The 23818-nt window shown below is 34.9% G+C and overlaps 1 pseudogene; it reads left to right on the top strand.

Moving 5' to 3' along the window:
* The first annotated feature begins 21534 nt into the window (after positions 1–21534).
* Positions 21535–22087, top strand: LOC141488726 (chromobox protein homolog 3 pseudogene; annotated as a pseudogene).
* The last annotated feature ends 1731 nt before the right edge of the window (positions 22088–23818 follow it).

Raw genomic sequence — 23818 nt, forward strand, 5'->3', positions numbered from 1 at the left:
GTTCTGCTTCCTATCATTTAATTCTGTATAGATTCATACAATTTTCTCCATGTTCCTTTGAAAATTTTCCTCATTTTTTCATTACATGAGAAACTTCTATTACATCTATATATTCATATAAATCCACAGTTTTCTTAGATGAATCCAAATGGAAAATATTCACTTCAATTCCATAAAAATTTATATTTTAATAATTTTTATTTTCCTCAATTACATGTTATAAAGAATTTTCAATATTGATTTATCAAATTGAGTTCCAAATTCTCTCCCTCCCCATACACCTAATGGAGAAGGCAAGCAATTTAATAAAGGGGTATGCATGTATAGTGATGCAAAACATGTTCCCAAATTAGTCATGTTATAAAAGAAGACATAGCCAAAACAAAAACTCCCCAAAAATCAAAGATTTTAAATATGATTAAATATGTATTCCATCAATTCTTTAATCTCAATGTGGATAGCATTTTTATCCTAAGTCTTCTGTTGTCCTGGATCATTATATTGCTAAGAGCTTAGTCATTCACAGGAAAATAGTTCTATTATTGTGTGCAAAGTTATCTGAGTTATACTCATTTCAGTTTGTTTCAGTTTATGTAAAATCTTTCCAAGATTTTCTGAGTGCATGTAGTTCATCAATTCTTATAGCACAACAGTATATCATTCAATCATTTATCACAACTTATTCAGTCATTCCTCAACTGATAGACATTTCCTCATTAATAAATTCTTTTTATCAAAAAATCTGCTATAAATATTTTTATATATGTAGATCCTTTTTTGTTGTTTTGTTTTTTATCTCTTTTGGGACACAAATATAGTAACAGTATTGCCAGGTCAAAGGGTATATTATGATTTTTTTAGGTCCTTGGGCATAGTTTGCAAATTGCTTTTCAAAATAAATCAGTTCACAATTTAACCAACAGTACATTACTATCTCAATTTCCCCCACATACCCTGCAACATTTGTCATTTCTGTCCTATTATCAGTCTAATAAGTGTGAGAAAGAACTTTCAGAACTATCTTAAAATTTGCATTTTTCCAATCAATAGATTTAAGAAATTTTTTTCATATGACTATAGATAGTATGATTACTTCATCTGAAACTTAACTGTACATAACATTTATCATTTATCAATTAGCAAATGACTTTTAGTTCAGGAATTTGACTCAGTTGTCTATATATTTGAAAAGTAAGGTCTTTATCAGAGAAACTTGCTTCAAAAATTTTTTCACAATTATGAATGATAACTGTAATTTCCCTCCACCCTATTTCCCTGTTTATTCAGTGCTTTCTCTCCTTTAGTCCGGTCCCTCCTCAAAAGTGTTTGATTTCTGACCACCACATCCCCCAATTCACCCTCCTTTCTATGAGCACACTTATCTCCTTCCCTTTCTACTTTTCTGTAGGGTAAGATGGATTTCTAAACCCAGTTGATTATGTATGTCATTTCCACTTTGAACCAATTCCAAAGAGAATAAAGTTCAAGCATTCCCCACCATCTCCTCCATTTTTCTCCCACTATAAAAGTTCTTTCTTGTCTCTTTATGTGAGATGAAATAACCCATATACATCCTCTTTTCCCTTTCTCACAATACAATTCAATTTCTCAGCCCTTATTTTAAATTTATAGCTATCATCCTATTTTTCAGCTGTCACCTGTGTTTCTGTCTATAGATAACTGCTTAATAATGAGAAAGTTCCTATGAATTATAATCATCCACTCTAGAAATGTAAATAGTTTAACCTTATTAAATCATTTATGATTTCCTTTTCCTGTTTACTTTGTAATGCATCTCTTGAGTCTTGTATTTGAAAGTCAAATTTTCTATTCAGCCCTGATCTTTTCATCAACAGTGATTAAAAATCCATTATCTCATTGAATATATATTTTAGCCTCGAAAGAATTAAACTCAGATATCTGGGTAGTTGATTCTTGGTTATAATTCTAGCCCTTTATTCTGTTCAAAAACTCTTCAGTTCCTTAATGTAGAAGCTGCTTAATTTTATGTCACCCTGATTGTGGCTCCATGATAGTTGAATTGTGTCTTTCTGACTACTTGCAATATTTTGTCTTTGATCTAGGAGCTCTGGAATTTGGTTATAGAATTTCAGGGAGTTTTTATTTGGGATCTCATTGAATGCATGATTGGTGGATTCTTTCAATTTCTATTTTACTTTCTGATTATAGATTATCAGGGTAGGCTTCCTGATTAATTTCTTTTTTTTCCCTATTTTTTCATTTTCTTTTAGTTTTAGATTTTTTTACCCCAGTTACCTGCAAAAGGAAGTTGTGACATTTACTTCTAAAAACTCTGAGTTTCAAGTTCTCTCCCTTCCTCCTACCCCGTTCCCCCATTGCAAAAGAAACCTACTTAGTGTAAGTTGAAAATGTGTAGCCATGAAACACATTACAATATTTATGTTTTAAAAGTAAATATAACTGCCCCCCCATCAAGAAAGAGAAAGTTCAAGAAAATAAAGTGAAAAAAAAGTGTGCTTCTGTATTCAGACACCATTATTTCTTTGGGATGAATAGCATTCTTTATCATATGTCCATCAGAGAAATTACTTCAGTATTTTTTTCCCTATGGTTACTACTGCTTGCTGTATTTCCATCCATCTTATTCTCCCAACCCCATTTACTCTATTCTCTCTCTCCCTTCATCCAATCCCTCCTCAAAAGTGTGTCAAATCTGACTATCCTATGCCTTGATTTTCCCTCTCTACTAACACCTACACTCTCCTCCCCTGTCCCCTTTCTCCCCATCTCTTTCCTCTCCTATTTTCCTCTAGGGTAAGATAGATTACTATATCCAATTATGTGTGTATGTTATTTACTCTCTCAGCCACTTCCAATGAGAGTAAAGGCTCACTCACTCCCCCTCATCTTTGCCCTATTCCACTCTATTGCAAAAGCTTTTCTTTGCCTCTTTTATCTGAAATAACCTACTCCATGCTACCTCTCCTTTCCCAGTCTCCCAGGACATTCCTTTCTCCATCTTTTTAATGTGTTTTACTTTCAAGTGTCAACTCCCTCAAGTACCTTTTCTATATATGCTCCTTCTAACTGCCCTAAAAAACAAGAACGTTCATGTGAGTTGTTGATACTAACTTCCCATATAAGAATACAAGTAGCTCAACATTAAGTCCCTCATAATTTGTCCTTCCCATCCATTTTTTCTATGCTTTACCTGAGTCCTGTACTTGAAGATCAAACTTTCTACTCAGCTCTAGTAATTTTATCAGGAATGTTTGAAAATACCTTATGTCATTGAATGTCCATCTTTTTCCTGAGAGAGTATGTTTAGTTTTGCTGACTAGTTGATTCTCCATTGTAATCAAAGTTCTTGTGGTTTCTAGAATCTCATATTCCAAGCTCTACAAGTCCTCAATGTAGAAGCTGCTAAATCATGTTATCCTGAGTAGCTCCACAATATTTGAATTGTTTCTTTCTAATTTCTTGTAATATTTACTCCTTGATTTAGGAGTCCTGAAATTTGATAATAATATTCCTGGCAATTTTCATTTTGGTGTCTCTTTCAGGAGGTGATTGGTGCATTCTTTCATTTTCTATTTTACCCTCTGCATCTAGGATATAAGGGCAGTTTTCCTGTATTATTTCATGAAAAATGAAGTCTTGGGGGTTTTTTTTGTCTTTTTTTTTTTTTTTGGTCATGACTCAGGTAGTCCAATAATTTCCAATTTTCTCTGGCCCTGTTTTCCAGGTCAGTTGTTTTTCTAATGATATATTTCACATTTTCTATTACTTTTTCATTATTTAAGTTTTGTTTTATTATTTCTTGATTTATCACTGAGTCATCTCCTTCCATTAGCTTTAATTAAAATTTTAAATAATTATTTTCTTCAGACAGTTTTTGTATCTCCTTTTTCATCTGATCAATTCTGCTTTTTAAAGCATTCTTATCCCCATTGGTCTTTTGGACTGCTTTTCCATTTGACCCAAACTGTTTTTTTTAAGATGATATTTTCTTCAGATTTTTTTTGTAATTCCTTCAATAAGTTGTTGACTTGGTTTTCATGATTTTCCCATATTATTCTCATTTCTCTTCCCAAATTTTCTTCTACTTTCTTTACTTGATTTTCAAAATCTTTTTGGAACCCTTCCATAGTATGAGACCACTGCCTATTTTTCTTGTATACTTTGGAGGCTTTGGACTCAAAATTTTGACCTGCTATGTTCTGAATGTGTGCTTTGATTCTTCATGAGAAAAAAATAATTGTCTAGAGTCAGACTTTTTTTTCTTCTTCTGTTTGCTCATTTCCCCAATCTATGACTTGATTTTAACTCTTTGTCAAAGTGGAGTTCTGTTTCCAGAGTGGCAGATACTCTGTGCCGATTTTGAGATTTTTGAAATTGTTTTTAGGTATATCCACTAGGGACCTTAATTCCTTCATAAGAAGCTGAGACTGCTTACCTGGTCTATGCTTTGGCATGTGGATGGCCATAAGACACCTCCTAGTTCCTGGGGGCTGGGTCTACTCTGAGGCCTGCACTGGACTGGGCTCTGTTCTCACTCTGGTTGCGGCAGAAGTTTCTTGCTGAGTTTCCCAATTGTCCTTGTCATTCCCTGAGCTGAGAAGTTTAGAAATCGCCACTGCTTCCAGGAACTCAGGCACCCCAAGTCCCCAGGAATCCTGTATTTTGTTCCTAGATGACTGGAACTGGTTTGCTCTAACACAAGCTGTGCTGGTGATCCTTTCTAACTCCAGTATAATAGACCTTCCCTGCAGATCATCCAAGTTATCTTGAGTTGGAAAATTGTTTCACGATTCTGTCACTCTAGAATTTGGCTAGAGTCATTATTTTAATGGTATTTGGAGTGGTTTAGGGAACAGCTTCTTGGAATTCCTGCCTTTACTCTGCCATCTTGGCTCCACCCTCCTGGATAATTTCTTAGTTTTATCTGTATTTTTTTCCATTATATGTAGAGATAATATTCATTATTCACTTTTGTAAAATGTTCTTCCTCCCTCCTTTTACCCCCCACCCCAAGCAGCAAGCAATCAGATATAGGTTACACATTCACAATCAGGTTAAATATATTTTCACATTAGTCATACTGTGAAAGAAGGGTCAGAACAAAAGGATAAAAACATGAGAAAGAAAAAAAATTTAAATAATTTAAAAAGTATATTTTCCTCTGCATTCAGACTCCCTAGCTCTTTCTCTGGATGAAGATAGCATTTTCTATTCTTTTAGAATTGTCTGATAACTGTATACCTGAAAAGAGCTAAGCCCATCCTAGTTTTATTATCATATTACATTGCTATTATGTTCTCCTGATTCAGTTCATTTCACTCAGCATCAGTTCATGTAAGTTTTGCAGGTTTTTCTGAGTTTCACCTGCTCATCATTTCCTATAAAACAATATAATTTCATTATACTCATTTACTACATTTTGTTCACCCATTCTCCAATTGACAGGCATCCCCTCACTTTCCAATTCTTTGCTGCTACAAAAAGGGCTCCTATGATTAGTTTTGTACATGTCAGTACTTTTTATGATCTCTTTGGGATAAAGATATAGTAGTGATATTGCTGGATGAAAAGGTATGCATAGTTTTATTGCCCTTTGGGTTACATATCCAAATTGTTCTTCAGAATGAATGGTTGAATCAGTACACAATTCTAATAACAGTCCATTAGTGTCTTAATATTCCTGCATTCCCTTCAATTTTCCTTTTTTTGTCATTTTAGTCAATATGATATATATGAAGTGGTACATAGAATTATTTCAATTTGCACCTCTCTAATCAATATTATATAAAAGATTTTCAATGATTATACATAGCTATAATTTCTTCATTTGAAAAATGCCTGCTCACATCCTTATGATCCTCTTATCAATTGGGGAATGACTTGCATTCTGATAAATTTGACTCTATATACTTGAGAAATAGGCTTTTATCAGAAACAGTCTGAAACAATTCTTTTCCAGCTTTCTGCTTTCTTTTTAATCTTGATTCCATTGACTTTGTACAAAAACTTTTCAATGTAATGTAATCAATCTCTTCAAAAGGTAAACAATTAATTCCATGCTCTCCTAATTAGCTTATGCTATCTAAAAAACCATTTTGACATTACCCTTTTAAATAGTGTGAAATGTTGATCAACATCTAGTTTCTGCTGTATTATTTTGTAGTTTCTCCAACAGTTTTTGATAAATAGTGAGATCTTTTACCAGAACTGATGTCTTTGGGTTTATGAAACAATAGATAACTATTCTTATATGCTACAGTGTCTTGTGAACCTCATGTATTCGGTTGATCTACAATGTTATTTCTTAGTCAGTAGATGATTTATGCTTTATAATATAGTTTTTAATCTGGCTTGGCTTGGCAATCTTCCTTAGCATTTTTTTTATCATTGATTACCTTGATATTCTTGATATTTTGTTTTATCTTAGATATATTTTGTTAGTATTTTGGCACTTTGATTTTGCATATAGTAAGTAGACTAATTTAGATAGAATTATTTTTTATTATATTTTTATTTTTTATATTTTATTTATTATTATTATTATTATTTAGTAACATATTTATTTTATTATATTATCTTGGACTAACAATGAACAACTGGTATTTTTCCCATTGTTTAGATGTAACTTTTTTTGTGCGTAGTGTTGTAATTCTATTAAATTACTTACTCAGTTTGTCTTGGTAAGTAGACAATCAAATATTTTATATTTTCTACAATTATTTTGAAATGGAATTTTTGTGTCTTTCTCTTGTTTGATTTTCTTTTAAACATAGAAATGTTGATTATTTATTTGTACTTATTTTATATCCTGCAACTTTGCTAAAGTCAGTAACATTTTCAAGAAAATTTTAGTTGATTCTCTAGAATTATCTAAGCATATTATCATATTATTAGTAAAGAGTAATAGTTTTGCTCCCTCATTATCTATTTTAATTGCTTAAATTTCATTCTCTTTTCATTGCTGATGCAAAAATGGTCATTCTTGTTTAACCATTGATTTTATGGAAAATGCTTCTAAGTTATCCACTTTGCATATAATGCTTATTAATAGTTTTAAATAGATGACTCATTACTTCAAGGAAAACTGAATTTATTACTATGCTCACTAATGTTTTTTTAAAATATTTTATTTATTTTGAATTTTACATTTTTTCCACTAATCTTACTTCCCTCCCTCCCACCCTCCACAGAAGGCAATTTGTCAGTCTTTACATTGCTTCCATGGTATACATTGATCCAAATTGAAAGTGATGAGAGAGAAATCATATCCTAAAGGAAGAAACATAAAGTAAAAGAGATAACAAGATCAGACAATAAGATATCAGTTTTGTTTTTCTAAATTAAAGGTAATAGTCCTTGGTCTTTGTTCAAACTCCAGTTCTTTCTCTGGATACAGATGGTATTCTCCATTGCAGATAGCCCCAAATTGTCCCTGATTATTTCATTGATGGAATGAGCAAGTCCATAAAATTTGAACATCACTCCCATGTTGCTGTTTTTCTGGTTCTGCTCATCTCGCTCAGCATCAGTTCATGCAAATCCCACCAGGTTTCCCTGAATTCCCATCCCTCCTGGTTTCTAATAGAACAATAGTGTTCCATGACATCCTATATACCACAGTTTGCTAAGCCATTGTCCAATTGAAAGACATTACTTGATTTCCAACTCTTTGCTACCACAAACATGGCTGCTATGCATATTTTTGCACAAGTGATGTTTTTTACATTTTTTCATCATCTCTTCAAGGTATAGGCCCAGTACTGGTATTGCTGGGTCAAAGGGTATGCACATTTTTGTTGCCCTTTGGGCATAATCCCAAATTGCTCTCCAGAAAGGCTGAATGAGTTCACAGCTCTACCAACAATGTATTAGTGTCCCAGATTTCCCACAACCCTTCCAACAATGATCATTGTCCTTTCTGGTCATATTGGCCAGCCTAACTAGTGTAAAGTGGTACCTCAGAGATGCTTTAACTTGCATTTCTCTAATAAATAATGATTTATTTTTATTTCATTTGTTAATGTTTTATTTGCAAGGCAATGGGGTTAAGTGGCTTGCCCAAGGCCACACAGTTATGTAATTATTAAGTGTCTGAGGTCAGATTTGAACTCAGGTACTCCTGACTCCATGGCCAGTGCTCTATCCACTGTGCCACCTAGCTGTCCCATAAGTAATGATTTAGAGCAATTTTTCATATGACTATGGATCACTTCAATCTCCTCATCTGTAAATTGCCTTTGCATATCCTTTGACCATTTGTCAATAGGGGAATGCCTTTTTTTTACATTTGACTCAGTTGTCTGTATATTTTAGAAATGAGTTCTTGGTCAGAGATCCTAGTTGTAAAGATTGCTTCCCAGTTTAATACATTTCTTTTGATTTTGGTTACAGTGGTTTTGTCTTTGCAAAAGCTTTTTAATTTGATTAAATCAAAATCATCTAGTTTGTTTTTAGTGATGTTCTCCATCTCTTCCTTAGACATAAACTGCTTCCCTTTCCATAGATCTGACAGGTAAACTAGTCCTTGATATTCTGTTTTGCTTACCTTGTGTTGGGTAGGGGCTGATCCACAGAGGTTTGGTGATGGGATCTGTAGAGGCTTTCCTCACTGGGTTTAGTAACATGGACCAGCCAGTAGGGGGCACTGGTTGCTTTTTCTGTAGTGTCTGTGACTTAGATTTGAGGCCCTCTCTGTTGACCTGGAAGGGGTGGTAAAAGCTGCTGAATACTTTTATGTTTGAACAATGGTGGGCTTTACCCTAGGGCAAGGTAATTGTTCTCCCTATTCACAGTCCAGGGAGCTCTGCTGCTCACACCAAAGCCTGAGGTGGAGGTGGGCTGTGATTGTGTTTGTTCTGGGAAAAGGCCTCAGTTGAAATGAAGGTATATACTCCCCAGTTCCTCTGGACCAGAGCAGCCCAGGAATAGAAGTCCGCAACTCTCTGGCACTGGTACTCACCCTCCAGCCCTGCTGGCAAGCTCCAGACCATCAGTGCCACCACCAATGCATCTGCTCCCCAGTTGGCCCCAGTCCCTGTGGCAGATCAGGCCAGTGCCACGCTCAAGCTCTCAGGTTTTCACCTTGTCCTGTGCTCCTGGCAGATCCCGCCCTCTGTGTCTGGGCTCACCCAAGATCCCAGAAGAGAAATTTTGAGGTAGATATTCTCCTAGCTTCATTTTCTGGGTTTTGTCAATTGGATTTCTATTACGCTGTTTGTTTCATATTATTTATGACGAAAGATCAGGAGACTTTAACACAGTGCCTGTCTTCTCTCCACCTTCTTGGCCAGAAGTAAAAAAAATGGCTTTTCTTTTTTTTAGGTTTTTTTTTTTATTTTGCAACACAATGGGGTTAAGTGGCTTGCCCAAGGCCACACAGCTAGGTAATTATTGAGTGTCTGATACCAAATTGAACTTAAGTCCTCCTGACTCCAGGGCCAGTTCTCTATCCACTGCACCTAGCCACCCCATAATTCATTATACTCTTAATTCTAATTCTTTATACTCATTCAGCATAATCTGTAATATATAAATTTATATGTTTAGATTCTATAACCATGTTTATCAAAAATACATATGGACAATGGTAACCTCACTGTTTGTTGCTGAGGGGAGCTGGGTGGGAAAGGAGGGTGGAAGGAAATTTTGTAACTTAAAAATATACATGTGCTTATGGATGGAAAATAAATAAATTTTTAAAGAGAGACAAAAAAAGAAAAGTCCAGAGCTGAACATAAAGGACATAAAGTTCGATGTTCAAGTACAGGAATCAAGTTAAGCATAGGGAGGCTATACGCAAAAGACTATTCATGAAAGATTTAATGATTTTTGAACTGTGTGTATTCCTGCATGGGAAGGAGATACTGATAACTCATATGAACCTTCTTATTTATAAGAGCAGGTAGAAAGAGTGTGTATATATATATATATATATATATATATATATATATATATATAGCAAAAGAAAGCTGAGTATATTATATAATATATAATATGTATATTTTCTATATATAAATGTGTATATATATATATATGGTATCAGTGGTAGAAAAAGGAAAATACTGGGAGAAAAGGAAAGGAGAGTTAAAATTGGCTAAGATGTTTCTTAACTTTTTCAATGGAGTTGAAAAGGGGATAGGGGTGGGTGAGTGCATGAGCCTTCATTCTCTTCAAAAGTGGCTCAGAGAGGAAATAACATATAGAAATCTCTTACCCTAGAAGAAAATAGGAGGGGAAAGAGATGGGATAAAGGGGATAAGATGAGGGGAGAGGAGTGTATGTGATAGAAGAGAAGTAAGATCATGGGAGAGAATAATCAGATACAACACACTTTTTAGGAAGGGAAGGGTGATAGGAGAGAGAGAACAGAATATATGAGTATGGGAAGGAATAGAATAGTGGGAAATATAGTTAGCAATAGCAAACATGGAAAAAATATTGAAACTTCTGTGATGAACTTAGGATAAAGAATACAATCCATCTCAAAGAAAAAACTGATAGTCTCTGAACACAGACTTATGTACACTTTTTCTCTCACTTTATTTCTCTTGAGTTTTCTCTATATTTTGGGGGAGGGGATTAATGTTTACTTTCTCAACAAGATTATTATAGTAATGAGAAAATAAATAGCTAAATCATTTTTAAAATGATGGGAAATACAGAAGCTGCTAAATGAAAAACAAGACCTCTAAAAGGTATACCAGCAGGATAGTTCAGCCATTCTAGGAAGGCAGAATTTAATTCCATCAAAAGTAAAGTACCAACAAAGCTTACAGAGATTCATATCTCCTGGCTCAGTAAGAAGACAGATGAAATTCAGTTTTATGCAGAAGGTGATGAAAAAAATGCATCTATGATGGCCTGAAGGCCATTTATGGACCAAAGACCTATTGTGAATCTCAACTACTCAATACTGGTGGATTCACTTTGATTAACAACAAGGATATGATCCTGGAGAAATGGGCTGCACATTTCCATAGTGTTCTTAACATACCTTCATCAAAAAAATGCAGAAATCAATGACCATTTACTTCATGTTGAAGTCAATCAGTCCCTAGCTGAAATTCCAACAGAAGAACAGGTTTTGAATGTCATTAGGATCCTTTTAAGTGGCAAAACACCTAGTGTTGATCCTATTCCAGCTGAGAACTACAAGGTGGGGCATCCATTGCTCATCCAAAAACTAACTGAAATTTTCCAGGCTATGTGGTATAAAGAATTCAAGTATACCTCCATTGTTCATCTCTCTAAAGGTAAAGGGAATATCATGCCCTATGACAATCACAGGGTTATTTCTTTTTTAGTCATTGCTGGAAGATGCTTGACAGAGTCCTTCTCAATAGGCTGATTCTTCACCTGGAAAATGGTCACCTCCCTGAGAGTTGGTGTGGCTTCAACAAATATCATATCAACTGTTCCTCATATTTGTTACCTAACAACTCCAGGAATAATGCCAGGAACAGAACAGAGTTCAGTATACCACATTTGTAGATCTGACCAAAGCCTTTGATGCTATTAGTCATGAGGGTCTTTGGAAAAGTATGTGAAAATTTGGTGGCCTGGAGAAGTTCATCTAGATTATTAATCAATTTCATGACAGCATGCTTGCCCAGGTTCTGGATAGTGGGTGATACTCTCAAGATTTTCCAGTCGTCAATAGAGTGAAACAAGGATGTGTCCTTGCTCCCATGCTGAGGATGAACATGGTCTCAATGTCAGCTACTGCACTAAGGGCAAATTCTTCAACTTGAAAAAGCTATAAGCCAGGACCCAAAGTAGAGGGAATGGTGGTGCATAATCTTGTGTTTGAAGATGACTGTGTACTCATTTCAGCCTCTGAAGCTCAGATGCAATAAAGTATGTATCAATTCTTTGCTACTTGTGCTAATTTTGGTCTAACACCAAGAAAATACAGGTGCTCCATCAGCCAGCACACCATTCATATGTGGAATCATTGATTACAGCAAATGAAGAAGTTTTGAGTACTGTGGACATGTTCATTTACCTTTTTTTCAAGGAGGTACACATTGACAATGAGACTGACACATATATTGCTCCAAAAGAAAGTGTTGTGGGAAAGAAGAGGCATTAGACTGACTACCAAATTGAAGTTCTACAGAGCCTTTGTTCTGACGTCAGTGCTAAATGCTTCTGAAGCTTGGACAGTCTACCAGCACCATGTCAGGAAACTGAATTCCTTCCATTTAAATTGTTTTAGGAAGATTCTGAAGATCACCTGGCAGGAGAAGATACCAGACACAGAAGTCCTTTCTTGAACAAAACTGCCTAGCATTCCAATATCACTATAGAGAGGCTAACTACAATGGTCTGGCTGTTAGAAGGCCAGAAGAACATTTGTCAGAAAGACTATTCTATGAAGAACTCATACAGGGAAAGTGCTAATGGGGTGGGGGGGGCATCAAAAGAGTGATATCGGGATACCCTGAAAGTCTCTCTTAAGAACTCGGGAAGTGACTGTGAAGCATGGGAGGCACTGGCACAGGACCATCCAGCATGGCATGCCTTCTTATATAGTGAAGTGCAAAATTGAAGTAGCTCAAAGGAAACATGACATACATAAGTTTAGAGTAAGCACCCAAGGTGTTCAAATGGACTATTTATAACCAACCTGCAGTCAAATATTTCAAGCTCATATTGGGCTGATCAGCCACAGTTGGACACACTATAACTTATAGTGATTTTATTTTGGTCTTTGATAACAAAGAACAAAAACCACCCACAAGGGAAGATGACACCTATAACTCTCGAGAACTGAATTTCTCTTAGGATAGTACAAGGATTGAATATAGTTGAAGAGGTTGTACTTTGAGGATATGGGTAATCCTATCAAAAAAGAGCAAAATGATAACACTAAGTTAGAGACAAATTACAAGGCATTTGACTGTGGCTGAACAGATCAATAAGAAATAAGAATGCTCTACCACACATTATACATAAATAGTCCAGATGAATAGAGGGGGTGTTTACTCTAAATTTATGTGTCTCACATTTTCTTTGACCTAATTTAATTCTGTCTTGCTTATAGAGCTAAACAATTTCTCTGTTGAGGGCACCCTTTGCTTTCAATCCGTTGTAAAGTTCTTAAGAGACAACTTCAGGGTGCCCCAGTACTTAGAGTACTTAGGGACTCTATATTTAATTTAAGTCAGAAGTGACTAATTAGATACATAGAGACTTGTAGTACCATTGGGCAGAAGGTGGGAATGTACTTAGAAGGGTTGGACATAAAGAGATGAAGAAGTGAGCTTTTCTTTCTGATAGGGAATTAAAGGGGTGAGGGTAGAAGAAAAATTGGGAGAATTTTAGGGTTATGTTTGTAGTACTATAGAAATGGAGGGAGGAAATATACTTCAAGGAATTGGATGTGGAAATAATAGGAAAATATTTTGCTTAGCTTGATGTTTTGGCTACAAATGGAGAGATTATACTTGGGGAGGTAGGGATTTCAAATGGTTTATGAAATGATTTACATGATGATTTGGCTCATGAGGATTGTGTATCCATGGAGGGTATTGCAACATGGGAGTGATGATCAGCCTTAATGGACTTTCTCACACCAACAGGGCAACAATCAAGCACAATTTTGGGATATCTGTGATGAGAAATGTCATCTGTATCCAGAGAAAGAACTGTGGAGTTTGAACAAAGACCAGACTATTACCTTTAATTTTTTTAATGTTATTTTATTATGTAATTCTGCTATATCTCAAACTATATGTTTTTTCCTTAAGGATATGATTTCTCTGTCATCACATTCAACTTAGATCAATGTATACTACAGGAATGACATAAAGACTAACAAACTGTCTTCTCTGGGGAATGGGGGAGGGGGAGCAAGATTGGGGAGAAAATTGTAAAAATCAAAATAAAACCTTTCTAAAAAAGATATAAAGTGATAATAATTTGACATGATTCATTATTCTTGATCAGTGTATTTCTAATGTGACTGAATCAGGGAGGGCTATGAGGCAATGCTGCTAATCAATCAACGAAGTGATCAGGCAAACAATCTTTGATTGATTGTACTTTGATTGATAGTACTTCTGTGAGGTCAAATAAAAGGAATGTAATCTGAAAAATGGCATATAAATACAAGCCAGTGTCAAAACATAAAAAGAAGGAGGCTAGGAATTAGTGGATAAATAGTACCAGGTGAAGAGCCTCAAAGACCTATTATAGTAGAGGGAAAGAAAGGAGGGTATAAATACTGAGTAAATCCTGTTCCACCTATTTGGCCCAGAGATGGAATAACATACATTCCTAATTAGGTTCAAAAATCTATCCTGCCCTAGAGAAGTGGGGGGGGGGGGGGAGAGAAGGGACTGATAATAGAATAATGGAAAGTAAACTAAAAGTTAAAATTTAAAAGAAAAGTTAAAGGGAAAAGGAAGTAAAACTTTGGTGAGAAGAAATGAGGAGAGAAAAAGAGAAAAGCACAAATGGGAAAAGAAAATAATTACTATAATTCTTCGTGTATGAAGCACATTCATTTTCCAAATATTTGGGATTGTTTTATTCAGTGGTTGTGGATTTTTTTACTTGCATTTTCCACTTTTTTTGCACTTGTTTTTGCACTCATTGTGCATATTAAGGTATGTTTTGTCACATTCTGCCCAGAAATGACTCTGAAAAGATTTTTGTACAGTTCTGAATTCAAGTTCAAAGTGATCCAGTTTGCAAAAGTGAATGGAAATTGTGCTGCTGAACTTAAGTTTGGTCCTTCTCCAACTGAGAAAACAATATGAGACAGGCTACAAGAAGAAGAATCTCTTCTGAAAATGCTGTGGCAGACGAAGGCCATGAGAGACAAGTCAGGAAAATAACCTGATTTAGAGAGTGAAATGAAGATATGAATTGAAGAGCAAAGGGCAATTAGAATTCCTGTGTCCACAAAGATGGTTTAGCATGAGGCAAGAAGAAAAATGCTAATAAAAAAGAAGTTACTGATTTCAAAGAAGGACACAATTAGTGCTTCAGGTTCATGAAACAGAATGGACTAAGCATGCTTGCACACAGCAGACTTGCTCAAGGAGTGCTTGGTCAACCACAGACCAGAGTATAGGTAGGATAGCAGTCAGAACTTCTGCTAAGACAGTGATTCATCATTGAACACAGATGAAGACAAGCTAATGGATGGGAGTTTTGATAGTGATAAGGAGTTGTATGAATTTTATGATGAATGAAACAAGTTCGATTACTTTTTGTGATACATTTTTTACAAATTTCACACCCCAAAATTAAGGTGCATTTTATACATGGGAGTGAATATAGTTGAAGAGGTTGTACTTTGAGGATATGGGTATGGTTGGTTCTAATGCTTCTATCAAAGAAGACCAAAATGACAACACTAGTTTAGAAACAAATTACAAGAATCTGACTGTGGTTAAACAGACCAATAAGAAATTAGAATGCTCTACCACACCTTATACATAAATAGTCCAGATGAATAGTGGGGAAATGCAGTAGTAATCATAACTGTAAATGTGAATGGAATGAACTCTCCCATAAAATGGGAGTGGATAGCAGAATGGATTAAAAACCAGAATCCTACAATATGTTGTTAAAAAGAAAAGTATTTGAAGCAAATAGATACACATAGAGGAAAGGTAAAACAGTGGAATAAAATATATTGTGCTTCAGTGGAAGTAAAAAAGTCAGAGGTAGCAATCCTGGAAGTAAAGAATGAACATAAAAAAAAAAATCAGGGGTAGCAAACCTGATCTCAGACAAAACAAAAGCAAAAATAGATCTCATTAAAAAGAAAAGGAAAGAAACTACATCTTCTTAAAAGGCACCAGAGGTAATGAAGTTATATCATTATATGGTATAGCATCTAACTTCTCAGAGAAGATGAATTAATTAGGAGACAGCAAAACTATAATAATGGGAAACCTCAAACTCCTTCTCTCAAAACTACATAAATCTAATCAGAAAATAAACAAGAAGGATGCTAAGAAGGTGAATAAAATGTTATAAAACTTAGAGATGATAGTCCTCTAGAGAAAATTGAATGGGTATGGAAAAGAATATACTTTTTTCTTTGCAGTACATGGCACCTATACCAAAGTTGACCATGGACTAGGACATTAAAAAAAAACTTATAATCAAATACTGAAAGGCATAAATAATTTTTAGATCATGATACAATAAAAATTACTTGTAATAAAGGGCCATGGAAAGGTAAACCAAAATTAATTGGAAACTAAATAACTTAATTTTAAAGAATTAATGGATCAAATAAAATATCATAGAAATAATCATTTCATCAAAGAAAATAACAATGAGACCACAAACCAAAATTTGTGGAATGTAGCCAAAGCAGTTTTTAGGGGAACTTTTTTATCTCTAAATGCTTATATGAATAAAATAGAGAAAGAGGAGATCAATGAATTGAGTATGCAACTTAAAAAAAACAGAAAAAGAAAAAATAAACCTATCCAATTAAATACCAAATAAGAAATTCTCAAAATCAAAGGAGAGATTAATAAAATTGAAAGCAAGAAAACCATTGTCCTACTAAATAAAATTAAATTGGTTTTCATGAAAAAATAAATACATAAACCTTTGATTAAACTGACTTAAAAAAAGAAAAACAACATATTACCAGTGTCAAAAATTAAATGGGTGAATTCACCACCAATGAGGAGAAAATTAAAGAGATAATTCAGAGTTAACTGTATGCTAATGAATTTGACAACCTGAGTGAAATGGATGAATATTTGCAAAAATACCAACTTTCCAGATTAACAGAAGAGGAAATAAGATACTTAAATAACCTCATTTCAGAAAAAGAAATTGAAGAAACCACCAATAAACTCCCTAAGAAAAAAAAAAGTCTCAAGGGTCAGTAGATTTACAAGTGAATTCTACAAAGCATTTAAGAAACAATTAATTCTAATTCTATATAAATTATTTTTTTAAAAAATAGGAGTTCTTCCAAATTCCTTTTATGAAACTAATATAGTTCTGATGCCTAATCCAGGAAGGACCAAAACAGACAAAATTTATAAACAATTTCCCGAATGAACATTGATGTAAAAATCATAAATAAAATTTTAGCAAAAAGATTATAGCAAGTTATTATTATGATAATACACCATTATCAGAATTTATAACAGTCAAACAAGATGCTTCAATGTTAGGAAAACATTCAACATAATTGACTATATCACTAACAAAACCAACAGAAATCAGATGATTATCTCAATAGATGCAGAAAAAGTCTTTGACAAAATGCAACATCTATTCCTATTAAAAATATTACAGAATATAAGAAGAAATGGAATTTTTCTTAAAATAATAAGTAGCATTTATCTAAAAACCATCAACAAATATTATATTTAATGGAAATAAACTAGGAGTATTTCCAGTAAGAACAGGAGTGAAACAAGAATACCCATTATCATCATTACTATTCAATATAGTATTAGAAATGTGTTTTAGCAATAAAAGAAGAAATTGAAAGAATTAAAATTGGCAATGAGGATGCAAAACTTTCAATGTTTTATAGATGATATGAGGATAGGCTTAGAAATCCTGAGAAAAAATCATCTAAAATGTTTAAAATAATTAACAAATTCAGCAAAGTAACAACATATAAAATAAACTCACATAAATCATCAGAATTTCTATATATATGAAAACAAAGCCCATAGGCAAGACATAGAAAAAAGAAATTCCCTCTTAACTGAGGACATTGAATATATGGTAATTACCTAGCAAGACAAATCCAGAAACTGTATGAACACAATGATAAACTTTTCATGCAAATAAAGTCAAATCTAAATAATTATAAAAAATGTTGATTACTCATGGTTATGGCAAGTTAATATAATAAAGATGATAATTCTATTCAAATTAAATTACTTATTCAGTGCCATACCAATCAAACTATGAAAAAACCAATTTACTGAGCTAGAAAAACCAGAAAATTTATCTGGAGCAACAGAAGGTCAATAATATTAAAGGAACTGATGAAAAAATGCAAATAAAGGACTGTGACCTTGTTCTACCATAATGCTTTAGGCATTACTATAAAGTAGCAATCATCAAAACTGCCTGATCCTAGTTAGGAAGAAAACAATAGACCAGTGGATTAGGATGGATTTAAAAGAAACAGTAGTAATATACTTTTTTTTTTAGGTTTTTGCAAGGCAAATGGGGTTAAGTGGTTTGCCCAAGGCCACAGAGCTAGCTGTGTCTGAAGTCCAACCTGAACTCAGATACTCCTGACTCCAGGGCCAGTGTTCTATCCACTGTGCCACCTAGCCATCCCTTATATTAATATACTTTTAAAGAAACCCAAAGACATTAGTTTCTGGGATAAGAACTTCTTATTAGACAAAAGTTGTTGGAGAAAGTGGAAAATAATTTGGTAAAACTAGACATAGACCCATATCTCACAGTCTATACCAAAATAAGATCAAACTGGGTACAAGATTCAGATAAAAAGGGCAATACCACAGACCAATTAACAGAACAAGAAATACTCCATCAATTGAATCTATAGCAAGGGGAGAAATTTATGACCAAACAAGAAATAGAACACATTACAAACTGGAAAATGAATGATTTTGACTATATTAAATTGAAAAGCTTTTGCACTAATAAAAACAATACTGTGAAAATTAGAAGAACAACAGAAAGCTAGGAGACAATTTTTCACAGTCAGGGGTTCTGATAAAGGTCTCACTTCTAAAATATAGAGATAACTGAATCATATTTATAAGGTTATAAGTCATTCCTCAATTGATCAATGGTCAAAGAAAGAACAGGAAGTTTCCAAATAATGAAATTAAAGCTATATAAACTCAGATGAAAAATTATTCCCAATCATTAATGATTAGAGAAATGCCAATTAAAACAACTATGAGCTACCACCTCACACCTCTCAGACTGACTAAGATGACAAAAAGGGAAAATGATTAATGTTGGAGAGGTTGTGGGGGGATTGGGACATTAATGCATTATTGATGGAGTTGTGAACTCATCCAACAATTCTGGAAAGCAATTTGGAACTATACCCAAATAGCAATACTAGGCCTTCATCCAGAAGAAATTAAAAACTTAGAAAAGTTCCACATTTGCAAAGTATTCATAGCAGCCCTTTTTAAAATAGCAGAGAATTAGAAATTGAGTAGATTTCTATCAAATGGAGAATGACTGAACAAGTAATTACATATGAATGTTCAGGAATACTATTGTTCTATAAGAAACCATGAATGGCCAGGCTCCAGGGCAGCATGGAAAGAATTACAGGAAATGTTGATGAGTGATGGGAGCAGAAACAAGAGAACATTAACAACATTGTGAGTTGATCAACTTTGATGAATGCAGGTCCTCTCAGCAGATCAGAGAGCTACAACAACCCAGGGAAACCTGTTATGGATAATGCCAATTACATCCAGAGGAAGAAAAACAAAACAAAAACAAACAAAATAAACCCCTAAAGAATCCAAATGAATACTATGTTCACTTTTTTAAAATATTTAAACTTTTCTATCTCAAGGCATTCTTTATTTTCTCTTAGTCTTCATTCCTCATAAAGAAAATGCCTAATCTGTAAATATGCTAAACATGAGACAAGGGGGTGGGAAGAGAGGATGGAAGTAAATTATGTCATACAAATATTCATATGAACATAACATGTAATTGGAAAAATAAAATATCAATTGGGAAAAATAATTTTATTGTGTAATGATCTAAAAAAGGATGCATCTAATATTTCTGCCTTTCTGTATTTGTTTGTGAATTTTTATGCCTAAAACATTGTTAATTTTTGTGTAGGTGCCATATCCTTCCAAGAAATACATTCCTTTACATCATCATTCAGTTTTCCCCAGACCTCTATAATATCTAAATTTTCTACAATTCTATTCACCTCCTTAACTTTTTTTACTATTCATTTTGAGGTTGTATTCCTCTAATTCTGTGATATGGAAGTTGAGGTAAACCACAGTATAGTTTTCCTGCCGATTTCTTCCTTTAACTTAACTTCTGCTCAAAGAAATTGGATGCTATACCACTTGGTGAATATGTTTAGTATTGATATTGGTTCAGTGACTTTGGTGCCATTTAGAAAAATGCTTTTCCTTCCTAATCTCTATCTTTTTGTTTCTTTTTTCTTTTTAGGTTTTTTCAAGGCAAATGGGGTTAAGTGGCTTGGCCAAGGCCTCACAGCTAGGTAATTATTAAGTGTCTGACATCAGATTTGAATCCAGGTACTCCTGACTCCAGGGCCTGTACTTTATCCACTACCGCCACCTAGCCTCCCCCCCCTAATCTCTTTTAAATCAATTCATTTTTACTTTTGATTTGTCAGAGATCAGAAGTGTTGTCCCAGTGTTTTGGGGTGGGTTTTTTTTTGGTTTTGTTTTACTTCAGCTGAAGTAAATTTATTCTGTTCCAGACTTTTATTTTGCTTGTTTCTCCATGTTTCAAATATGTTTCTGGTAAACAACATATTGTAGGATTTTTTCAATGAATCACTCTTCTTTCTATTTCTGTTTTATGGAAGAGTTCATCCCATTCACAATTATGATTACTAAATCTGCATTTCCCTCCATCCTAGTTTTCCTCATTTTTACTTTTCTCTCTTCTCCCACCCTATCTTTTCTCATCAGTATTTTGTTATTCACTACCACCTCCCTCAAGCTACTCTCTTTTCTATCATTACTCTATTTTTCTTTCCATTTACTTCTTCCCTCCTATTCCCTTTTCATTCTCCTTTCCCTTCCTATTCACTTTTAGGGTAAGATAAATTTCTAAATCCAACTGGGAATACATGTTATTCTCTTTGAGGCAAATAAGATGAGAGTAAAATTCAATCAATGTTTACTCCTTCTTTCTTTTCCCTCTACAAAAATAGGTCTTTTGTGTATCATCATGAGATGTAATTTACCCTGTACTGCCTCTCCCTTCCTTCTTTTCCTAGTAAAATCCTGTTATGCCTTGTTTTTTGATATTGCATCAAAATCAATGAAGTTCACACCCTATATCTAAGTATACTACTGCTGTCCTGATATAATTATCAAGAATTTGTGCTATCATCTTCCTTATATAGGAATGTAAACAGTTTATGCTGCTTTTGTTTTTTTCCTTTACTGTTTTCATTCATTCCTTGAGTTTTGTATTAGAAGATAATTTATTTTCTGTTCTGCTGTGGACTTGTTTCTTTTAATTAATATTTTTTTCCAATTATATGCAATAGTAGTTTCTGCATATTAATTTTTGTAAAGTTTTGGATTTCACAATTTTTCCCACCCTCCCTTCCTTCCCCCATTCCCCTGCAGAAGGCTCTCGGATAATCTTTACATTGTTTCCATGCTATATATTGATTGAAATTGAAGGTGTTGAGCTCCTCCTCCTCCTCCTCCTCCTCCTCCTCCTCCTCCTCCTCCTCCTCCTCCTCCTCCGGCTCCATCCTTGGCAGCGGCAGCCCGGCCGGGCATCCGCTCCCTTGCTCGCTTCGGCAGGCGGGCGGCGGCGGCAGCTCCTGGGTCTGCAGGAAAGATGACCTCCAAGAAAACGACGCTGCAAAAGATGGAAAAGAAACAGAATGGCAAGAGCAAGAAAGTGGAGGAAGCAGAGCCTGAGGACTTTGTAGTGGAGAAGGTCTTGGATCGATGCTTGGTGAATGGGAAAGTGGAATATTTCTTAAAGTGGAAAGGATTTACAGATGCCGGTAATACGTGGGAACCCGAAGAACGCTTAGATTGTCCAGAGTTAATTGAAGCCTTTCTGAATTCTCAGAAGGCTGGTAAAGAAAAAGATGGCACCAAGAGAAAGTCTTTATCCGACAGGGAGTCAGATGATAGCAAGCCCAAGAAGAAGCGCGAGTCTGCTGACAAACCAAGGGGTTTTGCTCGGGGGCCTTGATCCGGAACGAATCCTTGGTGCCACAGACAGCGGTGGAGAGCTGATGTTTCTCATGAAGTGGAAAGATTCCGATGAGGCCGGCTTGGTGCTGGCCCAAGAAGCAAACCTGAAATGTCCCCAGATAGTCATCACCTTTTATGAGGAGTCGCCGACCTGGCACTCCTGTCCTGAGGATGAAGCGCAATAATCAATCAGTCATTTGTGTGGCTATTTTAAGTATGTATGTGTGCACATACATACATATTGATTATAAAGTCCGGATCTCGATTCCATTCTTTGATTTGTTCGCAGTGTGAGCACCATCTCCAGCTAATGAGAACTGAGTTGGGTAGGTTTTAAAGTACATTTTTGTTTTTCGTTTGGGCTGGTTTTTATTTTGCATCAACAGCACTGGTAACTGAACAAGTAAATACACGCTTTCTGCATTTACTTTAACATTTATCACAGAAGAGAGCATTTGATACTATGGAATTATTAACTTCCTCCACCATAGAGAAAAACTTTTATAAATATTAATACCTTCTCTAGTCACTACTCTGAATTCTAAGAAATGTTTAGCCCCCATGTATGCCTAAGGTTAGCCGTCCAAGAAAATGTTGTTTCTGTGTAGATTTCTGGTATTCATTTGAAACCCTTAGCTTTTAAAAGCTACGTTTTACACCTAGAGATAAATCTAAGGAAAGTTTGCTTCCGGTAGCCTTTTCCCATGCTTGCTCAGTTCTGGGGAAGGGAGCCCAAGAGCCCATTCCTCCTGACAAACAGAAAACAATAACTGTTTTTGAACAGAACAGAATGATTTAGCACGTAACCTTGCTGGGGGGCTCAGCATCTAGGCCCTATGAAGGTGGTAGTGAGCATCTTCACTGTGGATGCAAAGGTGGCCCCTGATACACCAGGAGATGAAAGCTCCACATTGATCCAGAAGGGAGTCTCTCCCCAAAACCTCATTGATTAGAACTGGACAGGTGAGAATCCCATCTTCCCAGATTGGTGACCAGGCTTGTTTGCAGCCTCTTCGCATGTCTAACATCTCAGCTGTGAATATTTGCCCAAACCTCGGTAGACACATACCTGGGTAAAGGCTGCCAGAACTTGTTTAAACATTTACCTAAAGTGTTAAAAATAGAACCATTTTGGTCTTGATTTTCAAAGAAAAACTTGGACTTCCCTGCTTTAGAAAGTAGGGGTGTCCCATCTTATTTTACTAACCAAAAGGTCCTCTCTTAATCATGTAGTAACATCCCCATCTGATGAAACTTATATATTCTGCCCAAAGGGCAGGCATTGGGGGGGGGTTATGTTTTCCTAACTATAGGCATAAATGGGGAAGCAAATGTACCCATGTTATGTAGTCCTCTATACTCTTGATGTGCATGTTTTTCCTTCTTTATCCCAACTTATCCCTTCAACATGTAGGACCAGCCTTTTTGAGTATTTGGGTCACTTGACTCCTCTGGAGTCAGGAAAAACAAAAAAAAAAAAAAACAAGAAAAAAACTTTGTAGTCATTGGATGTTATACAACTGTATATTGTTTACTTTATTGTAAATACTGGTGAACAATGGTCAATGAACAGTTTTATATTCTTACTTAAAAAAAAGAAATTAAAGGTGTTGAGAGAGAAATCATATCGAGAAGGAAAAAAAGGAGATAGCAACATTATGTAGTACATAAGACACTTTTAGAAAGTTGAAGGTAATAGACTTTGGTCTTTGTTTAAATGCCACAGGTTTTTCTCTGGATAAGGTGGCATTTTCCATTGCAGGTACTCTAAAATTGTCCTAATTATTTCATTGATGGAATGAGCAAGTTCATTAAGGTTGATTATCACTTCCATGTTGCTCTCAGGATGTACATTGTTCTTCTGGTTCTGCTCACTTCACTCAGCATCAGTTCATGTATGTCTTTCCAGGCTTCTC

Source organism: Macrotis lagotis, chromosome 1, assembly GCF_037893015.1.
Source record: "Macrotis lagotis isolate mMagLag1 chromosome 1, bilby.v1.9.chrom.fasta, whole genome shotgun sequence".
NCBI classification, from domain to species: Eukaryota; Metazoa; Chordata; class Mammalia; order Peramelemorphia; family Peramelidae; genus Macrotis; species Macrotis lagotis.